Genomic DNA, 15,871 nt, shown 5'->3' with positions numbered 1-15,871 from the left:
AAGCAAATTCATCCATTAAAATAACATCAAATTGATCAGAAATATAGTGTAGACATTGTTAATGTTGTAAATGACTATTTTAGCTTGCATTTGTGGGTTCGATTACAGACTCAAACTGAAGATCTCATACAACGCTGTGTACTACTCCCTTCACAGAGCAGCGCAAACTGGCTCAACCAGAATAGAAAGAGTGGGAGGCCCCGGTGCACAACTAGGCAAGAGGACAAGTATATTAGAGTGTCTAGTTTGAGAAACAGACGCCTCACAAGTCCTCAACTGGCAGCTTCATTAAATAGTACCTGTAAAACACCAGTCTCAACATCAACAGTGAAGAGGCGACTCCAGGATACTGGCCTTCTAGGCAGAGTTCCTCTGTCCAGTCTGTTCTTTTGCCCATCTTAATATTTTCCTTTTTATTGGCCAGTCTGAGATATGGCTTTTTCTTTGCAACTGCCTAGAAGGTCAGCATCCCGGAGTCGCCTCTTCACTGTTTCTTGGCAATTTCTCACATGGAATAGCCTTCATTTCTCAGAATAAGAATAGACTGACGAGTTTCAGAGGAATGTTTTGTTTCTGGCCATTTTGATCCTGTAATTGAATCCACAAACGCTGATGCACCAGATACTCAACTAGTCTAAGGCCAGTTTTATTGCTTCTTTAATCAGGACAACAGTTTTCAGCTGTGCTAACATAATTGCAAAAGGGTTTTCTAATGATCAATTGCCTTTTAAAATTATAAACTTGGATTAGCTAACAATGTGCCGTTGGAACACAGGAGTGATGGTTGCTGATAATGGGCCTCTGTACGCCTATGTAAATATTCCATTAAAAAGCAGCCGATTCCAGCTACAATAGTAATTTACAACATTAACAATGTCTACACTGTATTTCGCATTAATTAGATGTTATTGTAATGGACAATTCTTTTTGCTTTTGTTTCAAAAACAAGGACTTTTCTAAGTGACCCAAAAACTTCTGAACGGTAGTGTATATAATACAGGGCTGTAACCCAAACAAAGATTGAGGTGTAAACTTCCAATAATTACAAAGGACGAGACCCGTAATAACAATACACGGGACGAGACCCGTAATAACAATACACGTGACAAGACCCGTAATAACAATACATGGGACGAGACCCGTAATAACAATACATAGGATTAGACCCGTAATAACAATACACGGGACGAGACCCGTAATAACAATACATGGGACGAGACCCGTAATAACAATACACGGGACGAGACCCGTAATAATAATACATGGGACGAGACCCGTAATAACAATACACGGGACGAGACCCGTAATAATAATACATGGGACGAGACCCGTAATAACAATACACGGGACAAGACCTGTAATAATAATACATAGGACGAGACCCGTAATAACAATACACGGGACGAGACAAGTAATAACAATACACGGGACGAGACCCGTAATAACAATACACGGGACGAGACCCGTAATAACAATACACGGGACGAGACCCGTAATAACAATACATGGGACGAGACCCGTAATAACAATACATGGGACGAGACCCGTAATAATAATACATGGGACGAGACCCGTAATAACAATACACGGGACGAGACCCGTAATAACAATACATGGGACGAGACCCGTAATAACAATACACGGGACGAGACCCGTAATAATAATACATGGGACGAGACCCGTAATAACAATACACGGGACGAGACCCGTAATAATAATACACGGGACGAGACCCGTAATAACAATACACGGGACAAGACCCGTAATAATAATACATGGGACGAGATCCGTAATAACAATACACGGGACGAGACCCGTAATAATAATACATGGGACGAGACCCGTAATAACAATACACGGGACGAGACCCGTAATAATAATACATGGGACGAGACCCGTAATGACAATACACGGGACGAGACCCGTAATAATAATACATGGGACGAGACCCGTAATAACAATACACGGGACAAGACCCGTAATAATAATACATGGGATGAGACCCGTAATAACAATACACGGGACGAGACCCGTAATAATAATACATGGGACGAGACCCGTAATAACAATACACGGGACAAGACCCGTAATAATAATACATGGGACGAGACCCGTAATAACAATACACGGGACAAGACCCGTAATAATAATACACAGGACGAGACCCGTAATAATAATACATGGGACGAGACCCGTAATAACAATACACGGGACGAGACCCGTAATAACAATACACGGGACGAGACCCGTAATAACAATACACAGGACGAGACCAATAATAATACATGCGGTAACACGCAAGCTGATACAACAAAGCACAGGTACTCACAAGACCAACGGACATGAAACAATAATCAACAAGGACAATGGGGAACAGAGGGCACATAGATACACATACTAATCAGGGGGAATGGGAACCAGGTGTGTGTAATGAGACAAGACAGTCCGGGGTTGGTGGTAATGATCCAGTTCAGTGATGCCTGGAAGGCCATTGACGTAGAGCTCCGGAGCTGGTGAACGGAATGAGCAGTACAGGGGGAATCCGTGACAGAAGGAGAGATTAATAGAGTTAAAGGTGTATTTCTGGATATCAAAATTACCTTAGGTGGAGATTTTAATGATGTATCTAATGTGATAATTGACAGATATCCCCTTCCTAACAGAGCCAGCATTGTTAATCCTGAGTTTAATAATCTATGTCTTGGATTATTCGATATTTGGAGATCTAAATATCCTGATTAAAAGGACTTTGAGTAACAAGGACCTGTCCAGATGTTCAATAATTGACTTCTGGTTGATTTCTAATTCATTAGATAACACCGTGGTCAAGGTATCCATTAAACCATCAATTCTTACTCATCTTAAAGTTATATTATTATCTTTAAATGTTAATGTCTCTGAAGTTAATAAACTGAATCTGAGTTATAGGAAACTCAATAGTAGACTGTTGGAAGATGATCATTTCAAGATGGATGCCAAAGATATTATACAAGTCAATTGGAGGAAAGCCCAACTATTTAAGTCTTATGGGAAATATTGGGAATTAATGAAGTATGAAATAAGACAAACAGCCATGAAGAGAAGTAAAGAAATTGCTGAACTTAAAAGATTGAGGGAAGAGAAACTTGTTAAGGAAATACTTTCTCTAATCTCTATGGAGGACCTTGATGAAGAAGGAAAGGGTCAGTTATTTTCTTTCCAACTATAAATGGACTGAATGTATGAAGAGAGAGCAAAAGGGGCATTTAAAAGACCAAGAATGAGATGGTTGGAGGAAGGTGAAAAAAACACAAAATACATTTACAATTTAGAGAGAAAAAAAATCAGAATTTACCTCTATTTATACACTCCAGGGAATGAATGCCTTAATAGTGAATTCTATAAATATTTTCAGGAAGATATTGTTGAATGTATATTTAATGTTTTTAATTAAGGAGGCAATTGATTTAGGGGTCCTGCCTGTTTCTATGACACAAGGCCTCATTTCTGTAGTCCCGCAAAACACCAGTCTCAACGTCAACAGTGAAGAGGCGATCCCCGGGATGCTGGCCTTCTAGGCAGAGTTGCAAAGAAAAAGCCATATCTCTGCTCAGTGTCTGTGTTCTTTTGTCCATCTTAATCTTTTCTTTTTATTGGTCAGTCTGAGCTATGTCTTTTTCTTTGCAGTTCTGCCTAGAAGGTCAGCATCCCGGAGTCGCCTCTTCACTGTTGACGTTGAGACTGGTGTTTTGCAGGTACTATTTAATGAAACTGCCAGTTGAGGACTTGTGAGGCATCTGTTTCTCAAACTAGACACTCTAATGTACTTGTCCTCTTGTTCAGTTGTGCACCGGGGCCTCCCACTCCTCTTTCTATTCTGATTAGAACCAGTTTGCACTGTTCTGTGAAGGGAATAGTACAGAGCATGTAAAATGTCAGAATAATGGTAGAGAGAATGATTTATTTCAGCTTTTATTTCTTTCATCACATTCCCAGTGGGTCAGAAGTTTACATACACTCAATTAGTATTTTGTAGCATTGCCTTGAAATTGTTTCACTTGGGTCAAACGTTTCAGGTAGCCTTCCACAAGCTTCCCACAATAAGTTGGGTGAATTTTGGCCCATTCCTCCAGACAGAGCTGGTGTAACTGAGTCAGGTTTGTAGACCTCCTTCCTCACACACGCTTTTTCAGTTCTGCCCACAAATGTTCTATAGGATTGAGGTCAGGGCTTTGTGATGGCCACTCCAATAACTTGACTTTGTTGTCCTTAAGCCATTTTGCCACAACTTTTGAATTATGCTTTGGGTCATTGTCCATTTGGATGACCCATTTGTGACCAAGCTTTAACTTCCTGACTGATGTCTTGAGATGTTGCTTCAATATATCCACATCATTTTCCTCTTCATGATGCCATCTATTTTGTGAAGTGCACCAGTCCCTCCTGCAGCAAAGCACCAACACAACATGATGCTGCCACCCCGGTGCTTCACGTTTGGGATGGTGTTCTTCGGCTTGCAAGCCTCCCCCTTTTTTCTCCAAACATAACGATGGTCATTATGGCCAAACAGTTCTATTTTTGTTTCATCAGACCAGAGGACATTTCTCCAAAAAGTACGATCATTGTCCCCATGTGCAGTTGCAAACCGTAGTCTGGCTTTTTTTTATGGTGGTTTTGGAGCAGTGGCAGGTTATGTCAATATAGGACTTGTTTTACTGTGGATATAGATACTTTTGTACCTGTTTCCTCCAGCATCTTCACAAGGTCCTTTGCTGATGTTCTGGGAATTCTGCACCAAAGTACGTTCATCTCTAGGAGACAGAACGCGTCTCCTTCCTGAACGATGGCTGCGTGGTCCCATGGTGTTTATACTTGCGTACTATTGTTTGTACAGAGGAACGTGGTACCTTCAGGCATTTGGAAATTGCTCCCAAGGATGAACCAGACTTGTGGAGGTCTACAATTTTGTTTCTGAGGTCTTTTGATTTTCCCATGATGTCCCATGATGTCAAGCAAAGAGGCACTGAGTTTGAAGGTAGGCCTTGAAATACATCCACAGGTACACCTCCAATTGACTCAAACGATGTCAATTAGCCTATCAGAAGCTTCTAAAGCCATGACATCATTTTCTGGAATTTTCCAAGCTGTTTAAAGGCACAGTCAACTTAATGTATGTAAACTTCTGCCCCACTGGAATTGTGATAAAGTGAATTATAAGTGAAATAATCTGCCTGTAAACAATTGTTGGAATAGTGACTTGTGTCATGCACAAAGTAGATGTCCTAACCAACTTGCCAAAACTATAGTTTGTTAACAAGAAATTTGTTGAGTGGTTGAAAAAACTAGTTTTAATGACTCCAATCTAAGTGTATGTTAACTTCCGACTTAAACTGTATCTGGTTTATCTCTGAATGTTACGAAATGTGATGTCACGTCCTGACCAGTAAGGGGTCATTTTGTTATTATAGTATGGTCAGGACGTGGCAGGGGTGTGTTTGATTTATGTGTCTTGGGTTTTTGGGTAATGTTCTATGTTGTCTATTTCTATGTTTGAATGTCTATTTAGTATATTTCTATGTTCAGGTTTAGTTTGGCCTTCAATTGGAAGCAGCTGTTCTTCATTGCTTCTAATTGGAGGCCATATTTAAGTAGGGGCTTTTTGTCACTGTGTTTGTGGGTAGTTATTTTCTGTATAGCCTTATAGAAATGTTTCGTCGTCGTTGTTTGTTATTTTTGTTAAGTGTTCACATTTATCCAAATAAAATAAGGAAGATGAGCACGATACCCGCTGTGCCTTGGTCCACTTTTTACGACGCACCTGGCATGTGAATTATTTGCGTTGAAAAGATGTGACTTAAACTCAGTATGTAATATCCCTGTAAAAGATGTGATCACATATATTGGTATTAAAGTTAACAAAGATCAGAAAGAAAGGACCAGTTTAAATTTGTTTCCTATTGTAGAGAAAATTAGAAAGAGATTCAACTCCTGGTTATTAAGAGATCTTTCTTTATCTGGACTTGTACTAATCTAAAGGTCTGTCCAGATTAGTTTATTGCCTTGCCTTGGCTGTCCCTCTGTCAGTAACTAAAATGGTTGATACTAAATTATTTAACTTCATATGGAGGAATACACCTCATTATTTAAGAAAAGCAGTAATATGTAGCACCCAAAGTGAGGGAGGGTTGAATGCTCTGGATTTTAAAACCTGTAATATAATCTTCAAAAGTATTTAAGAAATATGGATTGCATTTGGAATATAATCCCTAATTTAATATTCCAACAGATTGGTGGTCTTACTCAAATGCAACCTTTATGTGGGTAAGATCCCTATTAAACTTGCTAACCTTCATAAACAAGTACTTCTAACTTGGAACCTCATGTACGAACATAATTTTCCCCCACAAAGATATACTGGAATAATAAATACAGAAAATACAAAAACAAGTCTTTGTTTTTCCAGAACTGGTTTGATAACAGCATTATCTGGGTTAAACAACTATTGAATAATGATGGACAACTGTATGATTATCCAGAATTCATGAATACATAATGTTACATTCACTGCTGAGGAGTATCATATTGTTGTTAGAGCTGTCCCTAAAGGTGCTATTCTTCTTTTAGGAGAATATAACAGTACTCCAAGTGCAACTGTTGAGGACTTTGTAGCCTCAATTCAGTTAGAAAGAATTGACATGTAAATGTAATAACATGTATATAAGAAAACTATATCAAGATGTTACTATTCCCTCTGCTAGAATATACTGGAATGCAGCCCTAGGGCAAGTGAACTGGAACAAAGTCTTGTTGTTGTCTGGCAAATATTGTATATCTAATAAGGTGAAAGTATCATTCAAACTCATTCATAGAATCTACCCTGTAAAGACCTTTATAAGAGCGTCTGCTAAATGACGTAAATGTAAATACACAGATTTAAAATAGCTATTGATAACACATGTGTATTTTGTGGTTGTGACCCAGAGACTCTTGACCATTTATTTTGGGACTGTTTTTATGTCAGAAGATATTGGAGTGAGTTAGAAGATTTTATTTTAAAATAAACTGCTATTATTGTTAATTTGAAAGACTCTGATATAATGTTTTATTTTTATCCAAAGTATATGGACCCTGATTTAACTTCATTGCTAATTAGTTTATTTTTTATGGAAGATTCTTTATCCATCAAATGAAGTGGGCGGAGAACAAACCCCTCTTCACATTGTTTATTTTGAAATGATCAGTAAGTGTACAAACAAAAAAGCAATACATACCATAAAACGTTTTGACAAATTGAAAATGTATCTGGATATGTAATACCCCTGTCTGTTAGGTTAATGTACTCTTCTTTGTATATTTCTGTTTTTGTATTTGTTTTCTTCATAATTAAAAATAATAATAAAAAAAAATGTAAAGAAAAGAATGTCAGTGTGCAAAATCCAGACATGAAAGATTGCTGTGAAAGAAACAAAGTGTTGTAGACAAGACAAAAACGTCAACACAGGAGACATAAAGTAAGTTTTCCATGCAATTTGTTTAGCTTTTTTGTATACATGAATTCTGCTGGACGATTTAGCATAGGTAGCTAGCTAGCTAGCTAGTATTTGCCAGCTAGAGTAGCTAGCTAACGTTAGCTTCTCTGGCATTTTTGTTAGGTCTACCAACTAGTTAGCTAGCTATCTAGCTAATTACCATCTACAGAATTACACTGTAATAAGGACCACTTAAAACGAAGCGTTAGTCTCTAGTCTTATTGGACTGGGATCTGATTCAGTGTGTTGTTACTGTACTCCCCACCCCTTGGTCTATTGGCTTCACCATGTCTCTGCTGTGCAAACTGGCTTAAGAATTGTTTCTCGTGTTAATCCTTTTGTTCTGGAATTTGCTAACAGAAAGCTTTTCAATGCATTTCTTTGTTGTTTCAGTATAAGTTCTTATTAACAGAAACACAAATACCTACTTCAAACTATGCACACACATCTAATATAATACACATGTAGGTAAACAAACACAGATATAGTTACTATCAATAAATGTGCCTGTTCTCTATTTTCATTTCTGATCTAAAGGCCTCTCTCTCCACAGATCTAAAGCACACACCCTCTCCACAAACACATGCACACTAACACACACACACACACACAAACTAACACTTACACACAACTCAAAAGGGCCCTTCGTCCCCTCCTCTCCCTCACTATGGGGTTCACCTTCAGAGAGTCTCTCTCTGCTGGTTGCAGCTGGGTAGACTAAGCCCTCTACTGCTGCTTTGGCTTACACTGAAATAAATGGGTGTGTCTCGGTGTGTGTGTGTGTGTGTGTGTGTGTGTGTGTGTGTGTGTGTGTGTGTGTGTGTGTGTGTGTACTCGTGTACTCAGTGTGTGTCTGACTGTGACAGAGAGAGGGCGATGTAGAGAGTGATAGAGAAGGAGGAGTGGGGGTGGTGCTTTATCAGGAGGAAAAGCCAAATTAAAAATGTGGAATGATCCCTCCTCCTGGGACGGGTTCAATTAGCAGGCTAGATGGCTGGGAGAGAGGCTGAAAGGCTGAGAGGCTGGGAGGCTGGGAGGCTGGGAGGCTGGGAGGCTGGGCTAAAAGCCACAGCCTGGCCACATCTATTTTGCACCAGCATCACCCTATACACACATGCATTTCGCAGTCATACACACGAGCACACACTAGAGCCGGGACGATACCAGTTTCGTTATATTTTTTCCATGTCAAAAATAAAAACACGAATGAAACCAAACTCTTTAGGCCTTTCAAAAACTGCTGTATGTAAAGTATAGTGTGTTATAACTTGGAAAATAAATATATGTGACTCTGGATGAAAACATAATACAGTTTGTTTCCAACATTAAGGCTGTTTTCCTAAAGAAGGTAAATCCACTTTGTGTTTTGTTTACTTGCCACGATATCGATCGCGATACTGTTATTGTCCCGGCCCTAACACACACACACATACACAAGCGTGTGCGCACACACCCACCCTACACATAGACACACCCACTTACACATAGACACACCCACCCTACACATAGACACACCTACCCTACACATAGACACACCCACCCTACACACATAGACACACCCACCCTACACACATAGACACACCCACCCTACACACATAGACACACCCACCCTACACACATAGACACACCCACCCTACACATAGACACACCCAACCTACACATTAAGACACACCCACCCTACACATTAAGACACACCCACCCTACACATTGACACACCCACCCTACACATAGACACACCCACCCTACACATTAAGACACACCCACCCTACACATAGTCACACCCACTCTACACATAGACACACCCACCCTACACATATAGACACACCCACCCTACACATTAAGACACACCCACCCTACACATTGACACACCCACCCTACACATAGACACACCCACCCTACACACATAGACACACCCACCCTACACATAGACACACCCACCCTACACATATAGACACACCCACCCTACACATAAACACACCCACCCTACATATAGACACACCCACCCTACACATAGCCACGCCCATCCTACACATAGACACACCCACCCTACATATAGACACACCCACCCTACATATAGACACACCCACCCTACATATAGACACACCCACCCTACACATTAAGACACACCCACCCTACACATTAAGACACACCCACACTACATATAGACACACCCACCCTACACATTAAGACACACCCACCCTACACATAGACACACCCACCCTACATATAGACACACCCACCCTACACATATAGACAAACCCACCCCACACATATAAACACACCCACCCTACACATATAGACACACCCACCCTACACATACAGACACACCCACCCTACACATAAACACACCCACCCTACATATAGACACACACACCCTACACATAGCCACACCCATCCTACACATAGACACACCCACCCTACATATAGACACACCCACCCTACATATAGACACACCCACCCTACACATTAAGACACACCCACCCTACACATAGACACACCCACCATACACATTAAGACACACCCACCCTACACATAGACACACCCACCCTACACATAGACACACCCACCCTACACATAGACTCACCCACCCTACACATAGACACACCCACTCTACACATTAAGACACACCCACTCTACACATTAAGACACACCCACCCTACACATACAGTATAGACACACACACAACATCACAGATCACACCCCATACTGCATGGTCGCAGTTTGATTAGGCCTGGCTAATAACTTAAGCACCAGAAAGTGTGTAGGCATCAGGAAGGGTGAATAGGGGAGTTAGAGAGGGGGGTGCGGGGAGAGCTAATGAGGGTGGTGAGAAGGGTGAGAGGTGAAATAAGGGGTAGGGGAGAAGGACTGGGGTGAGGGAGAGGGAGGAGGATTAAGTGGCAGTGGGGTAGAAAGGGAGGGATGGAGGGAGGGAGGGAGGGTGGGTGTGAAAACAGTGGTGAGTGAGAACACAGGTGGTGAGAGGAAAGGAGGAGAGGAATAGATGGAGGGGAGGAGGGAGGAAGACATTAATGGAAGAGATCTGCTCTGCTCTTCTCTACTCCCCTTTTCATTTATTCTATTCCCCCTCCGCTAACCTGCTGTGTTCTCTTCTCATAGTCTCAGCTCTTCTCTCCCTCTCCCTTTCCATCTTTATCCTCCTCTCTTGTTCCTACATCACCCTCCCCTTCTCTTTCCCCTTATCTTCTCCCCTCCATTCCTCTCTCTTCATGGACTTTGTTCTGTTTTGATGGCTAGGTGCAGCTAAGGGCGTTGACTTGAATATGAATCTTGAATCCCAACAGCTGTAACTTTAACTGGCACTGCCACAACAGGAAGAGAAGGAGATGGGAGAGGACTGGGGGGAATAACATGCTTTATACAATATATCCATCCTGTGGTCTGAATGAGGGTGAATGGGCTTTTCTTATCCTAAACTAGCCTGACAGAGAGGTGTGAGTATAGTGAGTGGAAAATATTTAACTGCATAGTGTGATGCTCACTGAAATACCAGGCCGCAAGAGCCTGGATTCATTTCCTCTCTACGTTGACTGAGAGGTTTACTGTGAGTTGTCACACACCAAACTGTAAAAATGCTGCAGTTGCACACACAAACACTCCTGCAGCTCTATGGTTGGCCCTGTGTGTGTGTGTGTGCCATCTTGGCCGGTGGCACCAGAGTGTGACAGGTGAGGAGTGACAGGTAAGGGGTGCTTTACTGCACGCACTCAGCAGCGTATCAGCAGGCCTGGCTGTCTCGTTATCAGGCAGGCACCCGGCAGAACAGCCAAATCCCCTCTCTAAGCCCCCGAGGCGGGCGAACGCTCCCTTTACTTCAGCTCTGAGGGGCCGATGGGGGGAGGAGGAGGGGGAGGAGAAGAGGGGGAGAGACTCGTTATTTTCTCATCTCCTATTGTAAAGCCATCTAATTCTCCTCTCCTTCACCTCTGGCTTTTTCTACATAGTAGAGGTGATGGATTCTCGCCTGCAGCCTGAACCCCAAATGCACACAAACGTCACACACACACACACACACACACACACACACACACACACACACACACACACACACACACACACACACACACACACACACACACACACACACACACACACACACACACACACACAAATTCTGACACATACTGTATATGCAGACACATATGCCAGGGTACAAACACACACGGCTCTGCACATTAAGGCATATATAAGGAGAAGCAGAGGTAGAGAGAGGAGGAAGCATGAGTGTGTCCAAGACAAACAGGGAATGAGGCTTCAGCTTGCCAAAGAGCTTCTGATCCACCCACCCCTACTCTCCACACTGTTTAGTCCATGTCAGAGTCACTCCCCTCTCTCTCGCACTGAGCCCACAGCACAGGGATCGGCTGCTATGGCTGATATACATCTGAAGGAGAGAGAAAGGTCAGGTGGACTTCCTTGTTGTTTGGTACACTGCTAGTACACTGTTCTGAACTGCTTTTACCCTAAAGCTTCTGATGCTGAACTGAGATTGGCTCTTCTAGCCTCTGTTTCAACCCTGGTTCAGTGTATCGTTGTCATGTTATCTGTACCTGATGACGCTAACTGATCTAGTCAGGCTATTCAATCCCACATGGTTGCACTGTGACCTTATATAACTGGTCAGATCACTCCGGACCATACTGTACCTACTGTATGAGGCGCTGTTTATGTAAACTGTCTCCCTGTGCCAAGTTGTTCCTAAAACCATTTCTCTCAAACCGTTCTTCCTCCTTTACAGATTAATTCAAGGGAAAACATAAGGGGCAAGTGATCATTACCAGTGTATCATTACCAGTGTATCAATACCAGGGATCATTACCAGTGTATCAATACCAGTGTATCAATACCAGGGATCAATACCAGTGTATCAATACCAGGGATCATTACCAGTGTATCAATACCAGGGATCATTACCAGTGTATCATTACCAGTGTATCAATACCAGGGATCATTACCAGTGTATCAATACCAGGGATCATTACCAGTGTATCAATACCAGGGATCATTACCAGTGTATCAATACCAGGGATCATTACCAGTGTATCAATACCAGGGATCATTACCAGTGTATCATTACCAGTGTATCATTACCAGTGTATCAATACCAGTGTATCATTACCAGTGTATCAATACCAGGGATCATTACCAGTGTATCATTACCAGTGTATCAATACCAGTGTATCATTACCAGTGTATCAATACCAGGGATCATTACCAGTGTATCAATACCAGTGTATCATTACCAGTGTATCAATACCAGGGATCATTACCAGTGTATCAATACCAGTGTATCAATACCAGGGATCAATACCAGTGTATCAATACCAGGGATCATTACCAGTGTATCATCACCAGTGTATCAATACCAGGGATCATTACCAGTGTATCATTACCAGTGTATCAATACCAGGGATCATTACCAGTGTATCATTACCAGTGTATCAATACCAGGGATCATTACCAGTGTATCAATACCAGGGATCATTACCAGTGTATCAATACCAGGGATCATTACCAGTGTATCAATACCAGGGATCATTACCAGTGTATCATTACCAGTGTATCAATACCAGGGATCATTACCAGTGTATCATTACCAGTGATCATTACCAGTGTATCATTACCAGTGATCATTACCAGTGTATCAATACCAGGGATCATTACCAGTGTATCATTACCAGTGATCATTACCAGTGTATCAATACCAGGGATCATTACCAGTGTATCATTACCAGTGTATCAATACCAGGGATCATTACCAGTGTAAATCAAATGATGAAGCATCTGATTTAGTTCTGCAGTCAACAGTGACATGGTAAGTCTACAGGAGACAGCATCTCCGCGCACACACACACACACACACACACACACACACACACACACACACACACACACACACACACACACACACACACACACACACACACACACACACACACACACACACACACAGAGAGAGAGCGAGAGGAATACCTTACTCATCAGGAGTGAGTATCATATCAAATGCCTGTACTGTTACATTTATTCAACTGGATTGAAAATAAAAATATATCTGCTAAAATGTTGATGATGACAGCATTTAGCTTTTTATGTGAATAAGAGAACAACTTGTCTCCTCTTTAGACCCTCCAGCAGCAGCATCCATTAAATATTTCAAACAAAGAAAACTGCCATTGCTACTGTATATCTGTCTTCCTCTCTGTCTGTTTTTCATTCTCTCTTTTTCTCCCTCTTCCTCTCTCTCTATTTTTCTCCCGCTTCCTCTCTCTATATTTCTCCCTCACCCTCTATTTTTCTCCCTCTTCCCTTCCTCCCTCCCTCCCTCCCTCCCTCCGTGATGTGTAACATTCCCGTCCAGCCCAAAGCACACAGACACAGAGTCTCACCACACTGCCAAAGTCACTGCCGCTTTGTAGCCCAGCCTCTGGCCTGCACTCACCACAAAGAGTGAGAGAGAGCGAGAGAGAGAGAGAGAGACTAGAACCACATATATCTACAGTAGAACACTCCATAGAGACCCAGACACAGTCATACTGTTAAGCTGAGATGCTCAGGAGTGTTCAGTATCCAGGGGGAGATGTGGTCTTTGGGTTAAAAGGCTGAAGGTACCAAGGATTATTTGAGATGACAGACACAGACACACAGATAAAATACTATATCGGTTTCAGATATTAGCTGCCTGTATGACTCTCTCAATGTAATCTGCACTACTTTAGAGAAAGGAAAGAAAGAGAGAGAAAGAAAGAGAGGAATAAACTCCCTTCGTTAAAATTAGCCATTTACAAAACGTGCAGAAAGGAAATAAAAGCTAGAGCTAAATTAGATTAAAGTGCAGAAGTGACAGTGTGGAAAGATGGGGAGGGATGGAGGGCGAGAGAGAGTTGGGCTGTACGGAATTTCAGGTGTAAAGAGAGAGTATCCTCTTTTGTCCCGCTGGTCAATATTAGGAAAAATCATCTGAACAGGCAAATGGAAATGTGTACTTAATATGCTTACTTTGACTTAAAACTGACACTCTAGCACAAGCAAACAACTGACTTTTCAAAGAACTGCTGTGAGAAATGTTGAATCTCCAACTGAAAAAGGACCACTTTCTCACACTTTCCAACTGAAAAACACCACTAGGCTGTTAGCAAGGCAAACATGAATCTATAACTCCACTACAACAACACTGACCAGTTCATTCACACAAAAAAACAACCACACTGACAAACACTCTGCTTCCAAACTACTGTTTAAATAACAGACACATGATAAACACACCCCAATAACAACCGCTATAGCACTGGGAAATAAAGGAAAGGAATGTCTTACCTTTGTACTCTGTGTGTTCCTGGTACTGTAGCGCTCCTAGGTCCGTGTCTCTCTGTCTGTGACAGGTGCCATGGTGGAGCAGTAGAGTCCAGAGTAAGGAAAGGTAGTCTCTCTTGCTCTTGCTCTCTCTCTCTCTCTCTGGGCTGTAGAGAAGGGGAAGACATTCAGGGAGTGGGACAGAGCATAGTAGTTCTCTCACACTCTTTCCCTCTGCCTTTTGGTTCTTTCTTTGACTGATATACTCTATCACTTCCACTGCTCAATGGCTCTCTCTCTCTCTCTCTCTCTCTCTCTCTCTCTCTCTCTCTCTCTCTCACACACCCTCCTCCTCCTTTTGAAGCCACTCCCTCTGCAATGGTCCAAAGGTAAAGTCCTTCCCTCCCTCTCCTCTCTTATTCCTTCTCTCCTTTCCTCTCTCATTCCCTCTCTCTCTTCTCCTCTCTCTCACTCCCTCTCTTTCCTCTCCTCTCTCATTCCCTCTCTCCTTTCCTCTCTCATTCCCTCTCTCCTCTCCTCTTTCATTCTCTCTCTCCTCTCCTCTCTCATTCCCTCTCTCCTCTCCTCTCTCTCCCTCTCTTTCCTCTCCTCTCTCATTCCCTCTCTCCTCTCCTCTCTCATTCCCTCTTTCCTCTCCTCTTTCATTCTCTCTCTCCTCTCCTCTCTCATTCCCTCTCTCTCCTTTCTTCTTTCATTCTCTCTCTCCTTTCCTCTCTCATTCCCTCTCTCTCCTCTCCTCTCTCTCTCATTCCTTCTCTCTCCTCTCCTCTCTCATTCCTTCGCTCTCCTCTCGTCTTTCATTCCATCTCTCTCCTCTCTCATTCCCTCTCTTTCATTCCTTCTCTTTCCTCTCCTCTCTCATTCTCTCTCTCTCATTCCTTCTCTCTCCTCTCTCATTCCTTCTCTCTCCTTTCCTCTCTCATTCCCTGTCTCTCATTCCTTCTCTCTCCTCTCTCTCTCGTTCCCTCTCTCTCCTTTCCACCCTCTTTCACCCCCCCACAGGTCCCACATGTTTTGTTATTACACATGGC

At 42.2% G+C, this 15,871-nt stretch overlaps 1 protein-coding gene across 1 annotated transcript in view; it reads right to left on the bottom strand.

Annotated features, from left to right (window-relative positions):
- sema3b (sema domain, immunoglobulin domain (Ig), short basic domain, secreted, (semaphorin) 3B) overlaps positions 1-15,131 on the bottom strand; it is an 88,642-nt gene extending 73,511 nt beyond the window's left edge. The window contains 2 exon segments of the mRNA XM_014135157.2: positions 11,237-11,349; positions 14,844-15,131. The gene's annotated coding sequence lies outside the window, so the exon portion shown is untranslated.
- Positions 15,132-15,871: the final 740 nt, after the last annotated feature.

This window comes from Salmo salar, chromosome ssa13 (assembly GCF_905237065.1).
Source record: "Salmo salar chromosome ssa13, Ssal_v3.1, whole genome shotgun sequence".
NCBI classification, from domain to species: domain Eukaryota; kingdom Metazoa; phylum Chordata; class Actinopteri; order Salmoniformes; family Salmonidae; genus Salmo; species Salmo salar.
Note: the sequence above shows the minus strand (reverse complement) of the source record. Positions and strands in the feature narration are given on the sequence as shown.